This window comes from Bidens hawaiensis, unplaced genomic scaffold, assembly GCF_021521415.1.
Source record: "Bidens hawaiensis isolate Kalapana, Puna unplaced genomic scaffold, B.hawaiensis_p1.1 tig00014618_1, whole genome shotgun sequence".
In the NCBI taxonomy this organism is placed as follows: Eukaryota; Viridiplantae; Streptophyta; class Magnoliopsida; order Asterales; family Asteraceae; genus Bidens; species Bidens hawaiensis.
Genome location: NW_027492275.1, coordinates 172,249 through 190,374, shown reverse-complemented (window position 1 = coordinate 190,374; position 18,126 = coordinate 172,249).

The window sequence follows — 18,126 nt, the reverse complement described above, 5'->3', positions numbered from 1 at the left end:
TGTCATGTCCTGAGTAGACCACCTCTCTCTCTCTCTCCACTATCAAAACTCTCATCGCATTAACTGCGATGGGTATAAATAGGGCGATTGTCCTCCTTTAGTTTCCTTTATCGCCTTCATTCTTTAAACTTCTCCTTAAATTTTTCTCCCAAATCTCCGATTAAACTTCTCTAGTTTTACACGATTGCTCGATGTTTCCTTTTCTCAATTGAAATAATGGCCGGCGATAAAAAGACATCATCTTCTTCCCCCAATATTGATACCATCGAAGTTAGTTGGAAAAAACCTGACTTCAATAAGATTATTCACGCATATGGGATTCCGCCAGAATGGGCACCGTAGTTCCCCACCACTGGGTCTATTGCCAGCAAGCCTCCTGCTGGCAAGATGGTTGTTTACGCTGATTTCTTCTCCCACGGGAATCTGAGGTTTCCGATGACCAAGTTCCTGGGGAATCTTCTTAGTGGCTATGGGATTCATTTTTCACAAGTGCATCCTTTCGGACTCATGCGGATTCGTCATTTTGAATTCGTATGTAGGGCGAATGGCCTTACGCCTAAGGTTGACCGATTTCCAGTCTTTTACCGGATTCATAACCGTGGCAGCTAGTTCAACTGCGCCTCCATACCCAAGAGGGTTATTGGTACTGAGCCTCCTTGTAGCGCATACGAGTGGAGGACGAAGTTCTTTTGGATTTCGGAAATCGTTGTGCCCATCACGATGGTTCTCCGCCCGGCAAATGAGAAGCTTCCGAAGATGCCTGTGGCTTCTCATGACGACCAGGAATGGTTCCGGACGTTGATGAAAAAGCTTACACCAATGCGGGCCATTCCGGAGGAAGCTTTGGCGTGGGCAGGTATGAGCCAGTTGTGGCCATACCCGGAGTTGGAGCCTTTTTCAAAATGTGTATGAGGACGTCTTCGATCATAGTAATTTCTAACATTCGGTTTGAAGTGTTTATTTAATCATCTTTGCATTCTTTCCAGGTGAAGGGTCGATGCTAGACGCCCATCTAGACGACATGGGTTGTCCGCAAAAACGCATCAGCGATGCGAAGGACTTGCCCATTTTTGACAAAACCCGGGATCGCTTCATCTTCCCTACCAAAGTGTGCGTTGAACCGGTGGTTTCAGAAGCGATTTTTCAAATAAGTGCGTATATTTTGAATTCACGTCCATTAAATGCTTTAACTTCCGACGGGGTGATCGTGCTCTTGTCTTCAAACGACGATTGGTCATCCCGCGAAGAATATAATTCTGATGATGCGCCTGAAACTTTGTCTGTCATGCGCGCTTTGGAAGAATTAGAACGGAAGAGGAAGCAATGGTCCTCTAAGGCTAGTGACGCGGGAGTCATTCACGCGGATGCCGAAGAGGGGCCAACCAAGAAGAAGCATCGGGCTCATGGCACTAAGAAACAAAAGACCAGCCTTGCAGATTGCGTGAGAGAGCTTGCCAGTAAGTTTATGCAAAAAAATTTTACTTTATTTTATGCTTCTTTGTATTTGACATTTTTTTCTTTGTTCTTTGTAGAAACGAGTGGTACTCCTGATGAAGGCGTATCCTCGTAGAAACCTCCATCTCCTCCTACTACCGCCATCCAGTCCAATGATGTGTCTTGTTCCAGGGGGGAGGAACTAGTCAAGGACACTGAGGAACCAAAGACACAGAAATCACCGCATCAATCTCTATCTTCTCCTCCCAAGTCTGCTTCTCATTTCTCAACTTTCTCGCCACCGTGCCTAGCGGGTGGAGGGGAGGGTTCCCATTTCCAACACTCAACTTCTGATTATTATGGGATGGCGAATCCATGGGAGGATTACCACTTGTACATACCACGTTGGGCCATTGCGCAGGGGTCCGGTTTTACGGATCAAGACGTCTGTGCTGAGTTCATCAACTGCAGTGTACCACCCGTTGAATGCGCTTTCTAGCGTGGTCACGCTTGCCATGATCTCGCCTTCAGTTTTAACTATGCCCTGTCCTATACTGTTTCCAGTGGGCAAGATATACTGCGAGAATGGCAGTCGATGGGGGAAATGTGGGGTAAGATGTCCCGGGCCACAGATGTGACATTCGTCAATTTCGGGTCTTGTTTGTAGTCGTATATGCATTGTTTTATGTTGTAAACCGACCCATTTTGTAAACCAAAACTCATATATATAAAATATTGGATTTTTATGTTACCGAAACATTCCCATTTGTTCAATTTGAAAAACCTCTTTTACGGATTCAAAAACGGCTTTAAAACGACTAAAATACATAAAAAACGAACTTCCGGACGCACAAACGAACCACAAAAGAGGAGCTGGGCTAGCCTCCCCCCCCCCCTAGGCACGCCGTGCCGCACGACCAGAGGGAAAGGGTAGGCTGCACGGTGCCTACACCCCCTGCTGCACATATTCATTTTTTGTTGTTGTTTTGTGCTTTGCTTGTTTGTTTAACCAACCTATTTTCATTTAAACATAAAAGGAACCTTGTAAAGAAGCCTTGACTCTTACCCTATATATACACACCCATCTTCTTCATTTTACTTTTGCTACATCTCCAAAAACTCTCTCAAAACTCCAGACTCAAGATTGTTATTTCTTATGAATTCTTGAAGGTTTGACTTCTCAAGTCAAACTATCCATAGTCTTTCATTCTAACTTGTTCATATTACTAACACTTGAATATGGTGGTACAACATATATATAAAACACACCCCTTGTTTCCTTTGGTAGTTGCTTCTCCGGTTCCGATTGGTTAAGTTTCGACCTCGTAAGGCAAGGCTTCATGGAGGACTTCGTGTTCATGATATATATACACACACACATAACTTGTTGCACATACTAACCATGACTAACTTCTACTCTTTTAGTTAATTTGTCATATTTATGAAGTTCCATGGTGTGGGTTTGTATAGACTAACCTCGGTTTAACCGTAAATAGTCCAAACCGGAAACCGAACTTTTGCTTACTAGTTTTGTTAAAATAGTTGTTTAAACATGTTTAATATTAGATTTGAGTTTAAAAAATCATTTTTACAAGTTCAATGATATTAAGCATGTGGAATCCATCTATGAAGTCGTTGGGAGATGGAAACCGAACCAAACCGAAACTTTTGCTTAAAAGACTTGTTGTTAACTTGTAGTTGTAAAACTTAAATATTTTCATTTATAAATTATTATACAAGATCTATGATATTTGGGCATATGGAAACCATCAAGGAACATCTTGTGAGATGGAAACCGAACCAATTCGACTTTTACTCGCGTAAGACACACAAGTGTGTTTTTAGCTATCAAGACTTGTATATTTATTTAAAAATAGTTTACAAACTGATTTTAATTATTTTCTTAAGTACTTGGAATTGTTGGATCCAACTTGATCTCATAACATAGTTTGGACCGAAAAAACCTAAAACTCGCTTAACGTACGTTGTTAGTTCTAAAACAATAGATCTACATAATTTGTTAAGTCTTATAAAGTTTTATTGAGTTATCTCATAACATTCATTATTTTGGAAAGCTGACATTGGGTTTGACCAATTATCAAGACCCGAACAAACAACTCGGACACTCGTTAAAAACCCGTTTTAGTATCTTTGTCCCAAAGGAACTTGCATTTAGCATTTTCTCACCTTATTACTTAACATAGGTTAAGTAAATATTAAGGTTAGATACTTTAATTCGGTTTCGAGCAAACTTACATTTTTAAAGGGTTATTATTACAAATTCTTAAATAGTTACGTTATAAACCTTGAACTTTAATTGTTTACTTTTTTCAAAAATTATTTTATTTAAAGATCTTCAAGACAACCCTTCTAAATCCAAGACTTTCTTTTATTTAGGCTTCATACGTTAAACTCGTCGTTCCGGCAAATCTCCAAATAATCAATCTTTCAAGTTTATTACTTGAACGTGAGTAACTTCATACCCCGTTTTCTATCTTTTGTTTTGGGGGTGACATTTCATCTTATCTAAACTAAATGTTTTATACTTGGGTATTAAACCACAAACGCTGTTGTATACTTTACTTGAATAATTGCTCGATTTGGTGTTCTATGCTTATTTACCTATGTGTTTATCGCTTTTGGATGGTGGAACTATAAATCCTAGACCATTTGGCAACCCCTCATGGCAAGGTGTCGTTAACGTAATGCAATTAACGATAACTATAAAATCCTAAACTATTTGTAATCCCCTTATAGTTGGGTGTCGCTAACTTTTTATAAATAATTATTTTATCCAAGTTTATAGCTCTTATTTATTGTTTCGTATACTAGTTTTGTGTCTTTTCTTACTATATACTATTGTTGCTCAAACTTAGGAATTTCTCACCAACCTTTGTGTTGACAAACTTTATTTTATGAAATGTTACATATTTGCATTTCGGTTGATTCGATGCTTGTGGAGAAAACGAATGTCAAGACCTTTAAGTTATTAGCAAAAATGAACAATATTTGATTTGCTATATTTTGTCATATTTTTTTGTAATTGAATTATGAATATTTGGTTATGTGACATTACCGATATTGTGAAATGGAATGAGTTTGTTAAATATTGTCGCGTTAAATAGTGTCATGCGCTTATAGGCAATCGTTGCACCCCGGCATGTTTCGCCGCCTTTGGTCGGGGTGTGACAGATTGGTATTAGAGCCATGACACTTAGATTGGTGGTTAGACGTAATGATGACCGTCGTTTGAGTCAATCAAAAACCTAATTATTCTAAATAGTTAGTGACTGATTTTTAGTGCTGATCACACAAGCAATTTTTAGTAAGAGTAGAGAACTAAGCAACGAACAAATAAACGAGTTGTAAACAGTTAACAAAGCAAATCACACCCGGGAATTCAAGAAGCAACCAAACAGTATCTCATGCAACCTAACAGATTGATTATTAACGATTAACTGAAAACTGATCAACCAGACAAAACCTTAGACATCAACAACTACTTTACACACGGCACTGGTTATCAAACGGTCCTTGCCAGTGTGACTCAGTTAAGGGTAATTGTATGTTTTATCGTATTCAATCTAACCAAACAGTTATATGATTAATTATCTAGCAACTGGTAACAGATCATTCAGACTAACGTAAATCTAAACCGACCGAACACACAGAAATACTAAACATCAATAATCATATATCAATCATCAATAACAATATACAAGTATTCTTAATCACATGAGAAAAACTGTAAAAGGTTACAAACTATACATCCCGGGTACGATTCTAGGAGATTAGCCGAGCCGTGACATCATCAAATCTTCGATACGGATGATATGGATCATATGGAAGGTCTTGGCACAAGCTATAATGGTGGAAATCGCCTCTTGGAGCTGCTGGAATCGCCTATGGTTCGTCAAAACGGAGTTAGGGTTATGTATTGATGAAAAAGAAGATATAACCTAAAATTCTCGCCTGCACTCCAGTCGCGGTACGCGACGGGGTCTTCTATGGCCCATCGCGTACCGCGATTGACCAATGTCAAAGCTTCATTTACGTCCCATCGCGGTACGTGATGGGACCCTCAACACACCCATCGCGTACCGCGATAGGTTCTGCTACATCCAACTTCAACAAATGTCATCGTTTTGCATGCTGGACATCCCGGGTCTTCATTCCGTGTCATAACAGGCCCATATTGAATACTTTAACGCCTGTGACCTGAAACCCAATAATACACGTATGAAGTATCGATAGTTCTAGAATAAACAATTAAAACTAAATAATAAACGAACTAAAACATATAAAAATTAACTAACCATCACATCCCCACACTTATCTTTTGATTGCCCTCAAGCAAAACTCTAAAGCAAACATCGACCTCCATCATATGTATGTAGATTATCGCCATTAATACTAGTAAGGTTTAAGGTCATACCCAGTTTCCCAGACTAACACTGTTTTTAGATTAAATACGGTTAAATGCTATAATAAAAACAATAGAGCCGCCCAGACAGGTGTACTTTGTTTCCGGTTAAGGCACACATGCTCATAACACTCGTAATATAACATCTCTCCCCTCGGTTTAATAAATGGACTAGCAAAAGATGTGCCAGTATCACTCAGCTCTCAATATCACTCATAAGTACATATTAATCCATCAAGTTGCTTTGGCACAAATGCAAATCAAGAGGTCTTTAAAAGGGTTGTAACGGGGCCATGTGTAAGGGTATGGAAGGGAAATATTTAAGTAGCTCAAACGATCCGACTCGGCTTATTACAAAGCATCTAAATAAACGAAACTATTATACAACTAACCGACTGATTATATACATCTAGATAAGTAAACTAACAATATACTGAACATCTAAATAAGCAAACTAACAATATATTGATTTCACATATTTTTTTTACATAAACGAACTTCAACGAACTACAGAATACATAACTGAATATAAACAGACATCTTTTTTTGTCTTTTTCTCATTTTTTAAGCATAATAACGTGATGCTTCACAATGAAATAAGTACAAATAACAAACAAAAGCAATTACAGTTACAAATAAACCTAGTAAGCCGGATCGTCTCGTAACATAATGTCGGGGTTAAACAAACGAAAAATAAGTCTAAGAAATGTTTTCTAAGGGACCCAACCCCCCGCCCCACACATTAACCTCACCTCATATGTGTAATAATGAGGCCCCAACCCCCCAATACCCACACTCACGCTCATCCAAACGAGGCTTAACCTAGTTGCCTCTATCACTTTTGCATTTTGCCAACTGTGATATCATAATCCAAGAACATCAGTGAAAGCACTCAAATGACATGTGTATACTATATATTATATGTGTATTATATATATTTGGGTCAACTCACACACGTACCGAAGGAATAGGGTTGACGATATAAACATGTGTACCTGTCCCCATGACTCGTTATCCCCGCCTAAACGACCCCCTTTTCAACTTCTCGTTATAAAAACATTTGTGAGTAAGACTAATGAGACGCTGAAAAACCAACCATGACCAGAAACCTATGACTTGGCATTAATGGCAATAATTAACAGTTAACAACTTTGGTTTCTGAACACTCTTCGAGGTACTATTAGGCAAAAATTTTTCAAATTTCCCCCATCCCCACACTTGAGGTTTACATTGTCCTCAATGTAAGAATACTTAACATTGTCCTCAAAGTTAAAATTGATAGAACGTTTAATGAACAATTGAGGGACGGGGTTGAAATTGACTTTATGACTATTAAGCAATTTTAAAATTTCGGGAGCTAGGTATGGCGGTTCTACTAACAATTATACAATTACACTTTTAACGTTTAAAGTAATGGAAACAAAATTAAATTATGAAACTGAAATCACCTGATATCAACGGGACTGTAGAAGGACCAGTCGGCTCGTGAACTCTCGAAAACACTCGTGTAATCTCGTCTCATCCAATTACCAAACTGACAATCGAACCTGCAAAATCTGGAGAAATGTAGAAGCAAGCTTCTCACAAGTGTAAGACATAGGTCTTTTAAGAGTTATGAAAATGATTTTTCTGTTATTTTTATTAAATGTAACATCCCTAAATTTCCAAAATAATATTAATTATATTACTTAATAATAGAGGGAAAGTTTACTCGGGTTATCGGGAATTAAATAAATAGAGTAGGAGTTGGTATGGGTCGGGCTAGTGTTGGGTAATGGATATGGGTTATGGACTTGGGTTATGAAAGAAGGAAGGATAGTCCATGGGCTTGAGCCCATGATCCCTAAATATAAATACCATTAATCAACATTTAATCCTCATTCTCACATATTTCATACACCACCAAAACACACACTTAATATTTCTCTCTAGTTCTTCCTTATCTCTAGCCTAAATCAAGAAGGAAACCGAGCACCGACCCGAGGTAACGATAGTTTAATATTGTATGAGCTTAACCCGTTAGATATAGTTGCGAAACGACGAGCCGACACCGTTAAACCATTTAAATCATGAGATCCGGGTGGAATCGGGTATAAACCGAATCTATGATGAGCTTAGGGATCACCCTAGCTCAGATCTAGATCGAACGGGGCGAAAAATGGTGTAAAACGAGTTAAAACTCGTTTTTCCGGTGAGTTTGCGTATTTCCGGCGGCTTTCCGACAATGACGGCGCCGGAAAGGCGGCGCCGGAAAAGTTAATATGAGGATAGGGGTGTCAGGGACCTGACCTAACCCTAGTACGCTATGGGAACTTAGCGAATCGGAGGGTGATTCTTTAGCTGATTCGCTATGGGAACTTAGCGAATCGGAGGGTGATTCTTTAGCTGATTCGCTATGGGAACTTAGCGAATCGGAGGGTGATTCTTTAGCTGATTCGCTATGGGAACTTAGCGAATCGGAGGGTGATTCTTTAGCTGATTCGCTATGGGAACTTAGCGAATTGGAGGGTGATTCTTTAGCTGATTCGCATAAGGAAGCCTAACGAACTAGGCTTGATTCTTTATCCGATTCGTTAAGGGAAAAGGGTAACGAATTACCCTTGATTCGTTAAGACCATTCGTTAACAGAGATAACGAATTAGAAAGTCCAATTCGCTAAGACCAAAGTAACGAACTAGAAGTTTAGCATAATGACAGAATGGTCCTTGTACTTAGAAAGGAATGAGATGATTACATAGTAGCCCTTGGACTTTGATAATTTATGAAAGATGCCCTTAAAGGATTAACGAGTAACGATTAACTAACCGGGTAATGATTCAATGAAGTAAAATAGGCTTAGACACGTAAGACTAATTAAGTAGTAATGAGAATGGCTAGAGTAGCATTTGATATTCAATTATTAAACAGTTAGACGAGCACAGCTCGAGAAGGAATAATCAGTAGTAGAAGAAGTAACCAAGTTTAGGTGAGTTTCTAGCCCCATTTTCTTGTTATGTTTTCGGGGCTGTGTGCATACTTGATGTGATTAGTTAATACACTTACCTTAAGTGGTAACTGTATGCTATAGATGTTATACGAGGTAGCTATTATACAATGTTTGTCGGTACGTGAACGATCTTCGGATATTGCACGTATCGCCAAGGATAGTGATTGCCAAGTGGTTATTAGTGTGTATGAATGCTATGATGTGACTTGCTTATTATGTAAATGATATGAAGCGTGTTGTAGACAAGTAGAGGTAGAGTGTGTTAGAAGTGGCAAGAGTCTAGTAAGAGTGTTAGTGGCATGACGATAGTACGTGGTAGGGTAAGCCTATACGTGACTACGTCATTAAAGTGGCAAAGTGGCATAACGTTATACGTTATTAAAGTGGCAAAGTGGTAGGTGTAAATAAGAGGCTAAGTGGTAAGGTGAGCAGGTTAGATAGTGGACTACGTGTCTTCGGATACGTATATGATGCATGTAGTGATTGTATGATAAGTTGCTTGATTAACTAGAACTCACTCAGCATAGCTGACTTTTAGTATGCACGCAGGTGATCAGACCAAAAAACTAGCATGAGGATGGCACATGGCATGGATTGAAAGGATGACATCTGAAGATGGAAGAAAAGATGTTTTAAATATAATGTTTTGTGTTATGGTATCAAAGAAAAGATTTAATGTTTTGTAATGAATTATTTAAGTTGACGTTTCCGCGAAAGTTTTAATTAACTCTGATTGTAAGAATTATGTATATGAGTAAATCCGACACTAAAGTAGGGCTATCGGGTACGGGGCCTTACATTAAAACAATTATCGAGCCAAATTAAGTCGTTTCATAATAAATTCTGTTAAATTAGTTAAAAACGTTAAAAGACCTAACTCACTTTCGTAGGAATCCTATTGCATTTAGCGTATGCAACAAGCCCTGTAACCCCCCGGTAGCTCGGGAGGACGAGTGGGGTCTCGTGAGGGTTTATAGTGAACTACACCCACAAAGTTCGATTACAACAAAATATACAAGTAAAATCAAACACAGCAACAATCAAAAGATATATAAACATATAAGCCCAACCAGTTACCCAAATATGATTCCCCAAAATATAATATAATATAATACAAACCATAATACTAATAAAAACAAAATAAAGTGAAAAAGGGTAACCCAAAAACCTACTGTACTGGCGGATCATCATCCGCCTCATCCTGCGGATCTGCTGGCGGGTCCACCACAATGATCAATGACTGAAGGAGCGGTACCTGCGAAGCAACAAACAATAAACTAAAGTAATCATCATGGCGGGCCAAGTGGGCCCGCGTCTCCTCCCGTTGTGCCAGAATGGTCTCTAAATCCGTTGCTGCTGCTGGTAAATCATATCCAATGTGACTGGCTGCTACGGCTGGCACGATGAAGATGCTGCTGCCTCTCGGAGTGGTTGCTGCTGCTGCGGTAGCAAGATATGCGGAGTCGGACGACGCTGCCGGCGTGTCGGAATACCTCGCTGAAGTGAAACTGCAGCCTCCGATCCCTTTGGTGGTGGTGCCTACGGACCCTGTTGGACCGGGACTAAAACTGGTGGATCATGATCCACAACGATCCCATCCCAACGGGCCTCCAATATCCCAAAAACGCCTATAGCCGGTCCCCGCGTAAAGTATCTCGTCGGATAGCGCTCAAATACCCCAAGTTGCTAGGTGATCCTCGTAATATAAGGCCCTAAGGGTAAGCGTGCCGAGGATCCCTGGAGTCTGCTACCCTGAACGAATGACGTGAGCAGGAGCATCGCTACGTTGGCCGGTCGCTGGCCAAGAATAGAATATAAACACAGCAGATCTAAGTTGCTGCACTTCTCGTGGCCCAAATGTCGGCCAATGAGAGTACAAGCAACGATCCTGTGAATGTAGCAATGGACGGGGTCCCGAATAGACGACTCCACAACAGCACTGGAGTGGGCCCCGTCGGCGATCTCCGCCCAATACTGGCCGAGCTGGGCCTCCGTGAGCCAGTGCTCACGGGGGTCCTGAGTATGCGTTGTGTAACCACGTATACTTTGGAGGAAGGCAGGCGCCTGAACCTCCTCGGCCGTATAAAATCCAGTGGCCACGGCGAATTCTGGGACGGACATCTCGTACAACTGTCGTCCCAGTGAGAATGATACTGCGCGTGGCTCACTGAACTCCATGGGCGTAAAGTCGAATGTCGAATAAAACTCACGTGTGAGCTCGAGGTACGGAATCAAGTCACACGCAAGCACATTTGCCCACAGAGCAATCAACAATGGCTGTACCTGGGTGTCGATCTCCAACTGACGCAGCAATGTCCAGTCAAACGAACGGTGGTGAAGCAGCTGCATCTGTCGACACCGCTGAAATCTCGTATACTCATCTGTGGTCAAGTAAAATCGGAGAACCTGATGAGGAATACGTCCATCACCCATAATATCTGCCAGCTTGATGCCCTCGACAATCTGCACCTCATCACTATCGTAGCGGATGACACAAGGGTCAGCCCTCCGCCTCTTGCAGCCCGCGGCGCGAGAAGACTCTGGTGCATCAGACATATCTGCAAAATCAATCAAGCAAATTAGATATGTCAACAAGCGATGTGGCGACAACCGTATAGCATTTCGGTCGCGGTTGTCCCACATAATAAAATAATATTAATTAATTTTTTTATTATTTTTTTATTTTTTTATATTAAAATAAAAATAAATAAAGACGAAAAATTCGGGGACACCCTGCGCGTATTTCTAAAAACCAGATTAACCCGCCCGAATGGAGATTGAGTACAGGCGGGTAATCAATTAACCAATCAATCAAAATCATTGATACCAAACTAGCAAAGCGGCCCCGCGACTCAATTAACAAACACTCAATCAAATGCGACTCGACACAACTCGATTAACCACACACAACCAAACACGACTCGATACTTGACAAACAGACGCTATAAGCAGACGGACTCCAATAAACAAGACAAAACACAAAACAGACCATTGACTCGAACTAGCTAACAACAAAATAAATGTCTCGAAAAACGTGCACAACAACAACTAATATGTCTAGTTGGGTTTTGAAGTATTAATAAAATATTTAAAAATACATTCACATAAATCGTTTAATATCGAAAAAACACTATCATTTATTTTATAATAAAATAATGATTTTTAAATGTGAACAACAAAACCCGACTCGTCACAATGAATAATCTTAAGTCGTCAATCCAATAACTAATCCGAATCAACTTTCCGACACACCCAATAAACCCCACAAACTTTTTAACAAACTAACAACTAACCCAAACTTCTAAGCCAAACTTCCAAACATATAGTAACCAGCCCTAACCAGCCCGCAAGAGGTCGAAATACTAACTCGACATAAAGTTACTAAACCGACAAAAATAAAAAAACATTAAACACTTACCTCGATGTCGGATCGTAAACGAAAGCGAAGAACAAGAAGTGTCGGCGATAAACGAGTATGGTATGTAAATGAGGGTGGGTGGTGGGGCGGTGACTGTGTTGGTGGTGGATGGATGGTGACTGATGGTGGTTGTGGTGGGTGTGAGTGGTGGCAGTTATCGGTGGTGGGGTAGCGGCGGTGGTCGGAGTTGGGCAGAGATGGATGGAGACGGCGGTGGATGGTGGTGGCTGTGGTGGGTGTGAGTGGTGGCAGTTATCGGTGGTGGGGTAGCGGAGATGGTGGGTGGTAGGTGGACGCTGGAGAAGAAGGAAAGACGGGAAGAGAGAGAGAGAGAGAGAGAGCAGGGGGGACGAAGAAGAAAGAAAAAGAAAGAAGGGTTTATAAATAACTGGGTCAGGCGGAGCTCCAAGACCCATCGCGATACGCGATGGGTTAAAATTGGTTGGGCGCGTACCGCCACCCAATCTGGGATAATTAGGGTTTTAACCGCATCGCGTACCGCGATGGGGTGTTAAGCCATGCCCATCGCGTACCGCGATGGGTCCAGAAGTCAGGTTTGAAATTTTTCGAAAACGCACCTGTTTTGGCATCCCGACATCACCCTGGACACGTTCAAAATTGAAAATACCTTTACATACCTGGATTGACGTGTGCTAAACCCATGCTTACCGAATTTCTCTAATTTTCCATTCTTCAACGAGCTTCCCCACACTTGGTGTTTACTGCACAAAACTCGAGACGACACTAAGTACAAAACTCAATAAAATAAAAACAAAACCGGACAGACACTTACAAAACCCGGGTTGCCTCCCGTAAACGCTGAATTTAAAGTCTACAGCTCGACAATGCTTCGAACTCAGTTATCTTCATAAACCGGTGAAGTCACAATAAAATTCACCGATTCATTATCCAGCTCGTGTATGTCCTTCATCTCCAAATATGGCTTCAGTCTATAGCCATTTACCATTTGCCTCAAATGATCATCAAAATCCTCAATCTCGTACTGACCATGATTTCCGACCCTTACAATCAAATACGGACCCGTCCACTTACTTTTCAACTTACCCGGGAAGAGCTTCATCCTTGTGTTGTACAACCACACTCGTTGACCCACTTCAAAATTCTTCAACCGGATATTAGCATCGTCAACTTTCTTAATTTTTGCCTTGTAAGCGGACGCGCAATCTAATGCCTCGTCTCTCAATTCCTCAATCTCGCACAAAGCCAATTTTCTCGCTTTACCTGCATCATCATAATCCATGTTAACCTGTTTAGTAGCCCAAAACGCTCTTTGTGCAATTTCAACCGGTAAATGGAAATCCTTTCCATACACAAGTCTATAAGGAGTTGTTCTAATTGGCGTTTTATAATTGGTTCGGTAGGCCCATAAGGCATCGGTCAACTTAGTTGACCAATCCTTTCGGTCCACCCGAACAGTTTTCTGTAAAATCTGTTTTATTTGCCTATTGGAAACCTCAACTTGTCCACTCGTTTGTGGATGGTAAGGAGTTGCAATCCTATGTTCAACACCATATCGTTTAAGCAATTTCCCGAATTTAAAATTCTTAAAATGAGATCCCTCATCACTTATGATGGTTCGGGGGACTCCAAATCTCGAAAAAATATTACTTTGAACGAAATTGCAAACGACTATGTGATCATTTGTCCTACTGGCTATCGCTTCAACCCATTTAGAAACATAATCGACGGCCACTAGGATATACAAATTACCATGAGAATTCAGAAACGGGCCCATGAAGTCGATCCCCCAAACATCAAAAATATCAACAACTAGGATCGGATTCAAAGGCATCTCGTCCGCTTAGAAATACTCCCGAGTTGTTGACACTTTAAAAAGTGTTTCGCGAACTCGTGAGCATCCTTAAACAATGAAGGCCAAAAGAAACCACTCGTTAAAACTTTTCGAGCGGTTTTCTGGCCACTAAAATGACCACCACACGCAGACGAATGCGCATGTTCCAACACTGATCTGAAATCATCCTCGGGTATGCATCGTCTGATCATCTGATCTGCACCAATTTTAAACAAATTCGGATCGTCCAAGATATAATGTTTAGCTTGGGACATCAACTGTTTCTTCTTTCTCCTTGGCCAATGCTCTGGTAAATCACCTGCAACTTTAAAATTAACAATATGAGCAAACCAGGGATTTTGTGAAACTGCCAGGATGTGCTCATCCGGGAAGGACTCATTAATGGGCCCATCAGTGTTCCCATTTTCCATCATAATTCGGGACAAGTGATCTGCAACAACATTTTCACTCTCTTTCTTGTCCCGAATCTCTAAATCAAATTCTTGCAACGGCAAAACCCATCTGATAAGTCTCGGTTTTGCATCCTTTTTGTCCATGAGGTACCTGACAGCAGAATGGTCAGAATATAATAACTTTACTACCCCAAATATAAGACCGGAATTTGTCTAGAGCATATACTACTGCTAGTAACTCCTTCTCGGTTGTGGTATAATTTAATTGAGCATCCGAGAGAGTTTTACTTGCATAGTATATATCAACGGGTTTCTTGTCAACCCATTGACCCAAAACAGCCCCGACCGCGTAATCACTTGCATCATACATTATAACAAAAGGTAAACTCCAATCGGGTGATTGCAAGATCGGGGCTTCAACTAGTTTTAATTTCAAAATGTCAAAAGCCTTAGCACATTCATCATTAAAGTCAAACGAGTCATCCTTAAGCAATAAATTACATAAGGGTTTAATGTCACTAAAACCTTTAATAAACCGTCTATAAAACCCGGCATGCCCCAGAAATGATCTAATGCCTTTAACATTGGTGGGATGAGGTAAAGTGGAAATAACTTGGACCTTAGCCCGGTCCACCTCGATCCCTCGACTCGAAACAACATGGCCCAATACAATTCCCTCTTGAACCATGAAATGGCTCTTTTCCGAACTAAGAACCAAATTCGTTTAAACACATCTTTTCAAAACTTTTTCGAGTTGGTTTAAACATGACTCGAAAGATGTGCCGAAAATCAAAAAATCATCCATGAAAATTTCCAAAGACTCCCCAACCATATCTGAAAAGATACTCATCATGCACCTCTGAAAGGTGGCGGGGGCTTTACATAACCCGAATGGCATTCGCCTAAACGCAAATGTGCCATATGGGCACGTAAACGTGGTCTTTTCCTGATATTCAGGATGAATAGCTATCTGGTTATACCCAGAATACCCGTCTAAAAAGCAATAAAATTTTTGACCAGATAGCTTTTCGACAATTTGATCGATAAACGAAAGCGGAAAGTGATCTTTTGATGTTGCCGCGTTCAGATTACGATAATCAATACAAATGCGCCACCCGGTTACCGGCCGGGTGGCGACCTCGTTACCTGAGTCGTCCTTGACGACTTGGATGCCCGCCTTTTTCGGTACTGTCTGTGTCGGGCTCATCCACGTGCTGTCTGATATGGCAAAGATAATGCCAACATCTAACCACTTCAGCACCTCCTTCTTCACCACTTCCCTCATGTTAGGGTTCAACCTCCGCTGAGCATCGTGCGCGGGTTTGACAGCCGGATCTGTTAAAATTTTGTGCATCACAATTGAGGGACTGATTCCCTTCAAATCCGCTATCGCCCACCCGATTGCTTCTTTATGCGCAACCAGCACCTCCATTAAATCATTTTCCTGTTCAACAGATAAGTTAGAAGCTATAATAACAGACAATGTATTATTCTTACCAAGAAAAGCATATTTTAAATGCTTTGGGAGCTCTTTCAGCTCGACTTTCGGTGCTTCCAGCATTGACGGTTTCAACCCAGTATCAATCTTCTCGGGAAGCGGTTCCACCTGAACTGACCATGGTGGACGGTCTCCTCGGACAGCTGCGATCTCCATTTGTCTTTCATCCTCTTCCAGCAACTTGTCTGTTTCCACCTGTAACCTGTAAAACAAAAAACACGTCTCCGCTGTGCCATCCGAACTGACGACAGAGTCGTATAACGGAATGCACTCGTCAATGACATCGGCCATAAAGCACTCGTCATCGACCGGAGATTTATCTCCACATGTGAAAGCATTAATTCTCAGCTTACGGTTACCGAATGCCATGTCAACAGTACCATTTCTACAATTAATGTTGGCATTTGTGGTAGCCAAAAATGGTCTACCGAGGATAACCGTGAGCTATTTGGTCCTTTCACCCGAAACATAATCGAGGACCAAAAAGTCAACTGGAAAGTAAAAGTCTTCCACCTTGACAATAACGGCAGTCAATATTCCTCGGGGCAGTTTTGGTGTCTGGTCAGCCAAAACAACCGTGGTGGCAGCCGCACGAAGCAGGCCAAAATCGTACTGGTCGTATAAACGGCCCGGGAGAATACTGATGCTAGCTCCAAGATCTAGAATGGGTATAATTGGCCTTCCCGGATCTTATAGCTTGGGTGGAAGAGCACCCGAAAGAATTGCACTCACATTATTGGTAAAATCAATCTGTTTAGGAATCTTACGACTCCTTTTATGTGTGCACAATTCCTTTAAATACTTAGCATAGGCGGGAATTTGTTTTATGGCATCTAAAAGAGGAATGTTAATTTTGACTTGTTTAAACGTTTCCCACATTTCTTCTTGTTTCGGGCCTCGTTTTGATGCCATCTTCGCCTTTGATGGCGCCAACAAAGCATTGGGATATGGAGCGGTTTTCACCTTTTCCTTATCCTTAGAGTTGTTAGTGTCATCCTTCGGAACCGATTTATTATTTTTAGTTTCACTTTTGTTAGGTTTATTTAGTTCAATCGGTTCCGGCTCGTCGCCACTGAAGAGAGTCTCATCATCCTCTTCCACCACCCCATCAACCAATGGTGGTGGACCCCCAACCTTATTATCATATTTCTTACCATTACGTAAAATACTTACCTGGTTGACGTGCTTTTTCGATCTTGAACTGTGATGATTCGGGTTAACTGTGGTGTCGCTCGGAAGTTGACCCGCATTCTTTTGTAATTTCGCCATGTCTGAAGCGAGCTGACCAATTTGCTTCATCATTGCCTCTAACGATTTATCCCGTAACTCAAACTGTTTTTTCGTCTCGGCCTTTTGATCAGTCATAGCTTTCAATAACGCATCCAACTTCGAGTGTACTAACTCATCCGAATTGCCCGAGGACCCTTTCTGCTGTTCCTGATTACCCGAAGAATATTCATCCCGGTTACTGTCACTGTTATACCCCCGATTCTAATTACTTGAACCCTGCTGATAACCGCTCTGGCGGTAATTACCATGCGATCTGTTCTGGCTCGATCCCTGAAAATTCGGGTTCAACTGAGAAGACGCGTTCCCGTAACGAAAATTCAGGTGGTTCCTCAGGCCCGGGTGATATGTGTTCGAATTGAACCCTTGGCCTTTGGAATCCCCGTAAGCATAACTGACTTCCTCGGTATCATCCTCCTCGTCATCATAAAAATCGGGGCAATTTTTTGCTTTGTGCCCGAGTTCACCACAATCTTCACAGACCAGGAATTTAACACCAACTTTCCCGACCTCTTTCTTCCTACCCTTTTTCAACTCAGCCAATTCACATTCCAACTCAGTAATTCTCGCGGTCTCACTTGCAAGACTTAATGGATCTTGATGAATTACCACGTCTTCGTCTTTCAGCTGCTGCTTCTGCCTTGAAATCTTCACACATGAACTCCAAAAATTCCCAATCATCTTCCTCAAGCTGATTCAACAATTGACGATTACACGAGGCCTTAAGATGCTTTCGGTCCTCGTATGACAAACCATCAACGAAACACTTTCTCCTGTTTGTATGATCAACACTTGGTGTTGCGGCACAGAGGGACGCTCGAGGACTTCCACTCGGATATATTTTGCAAAATTCT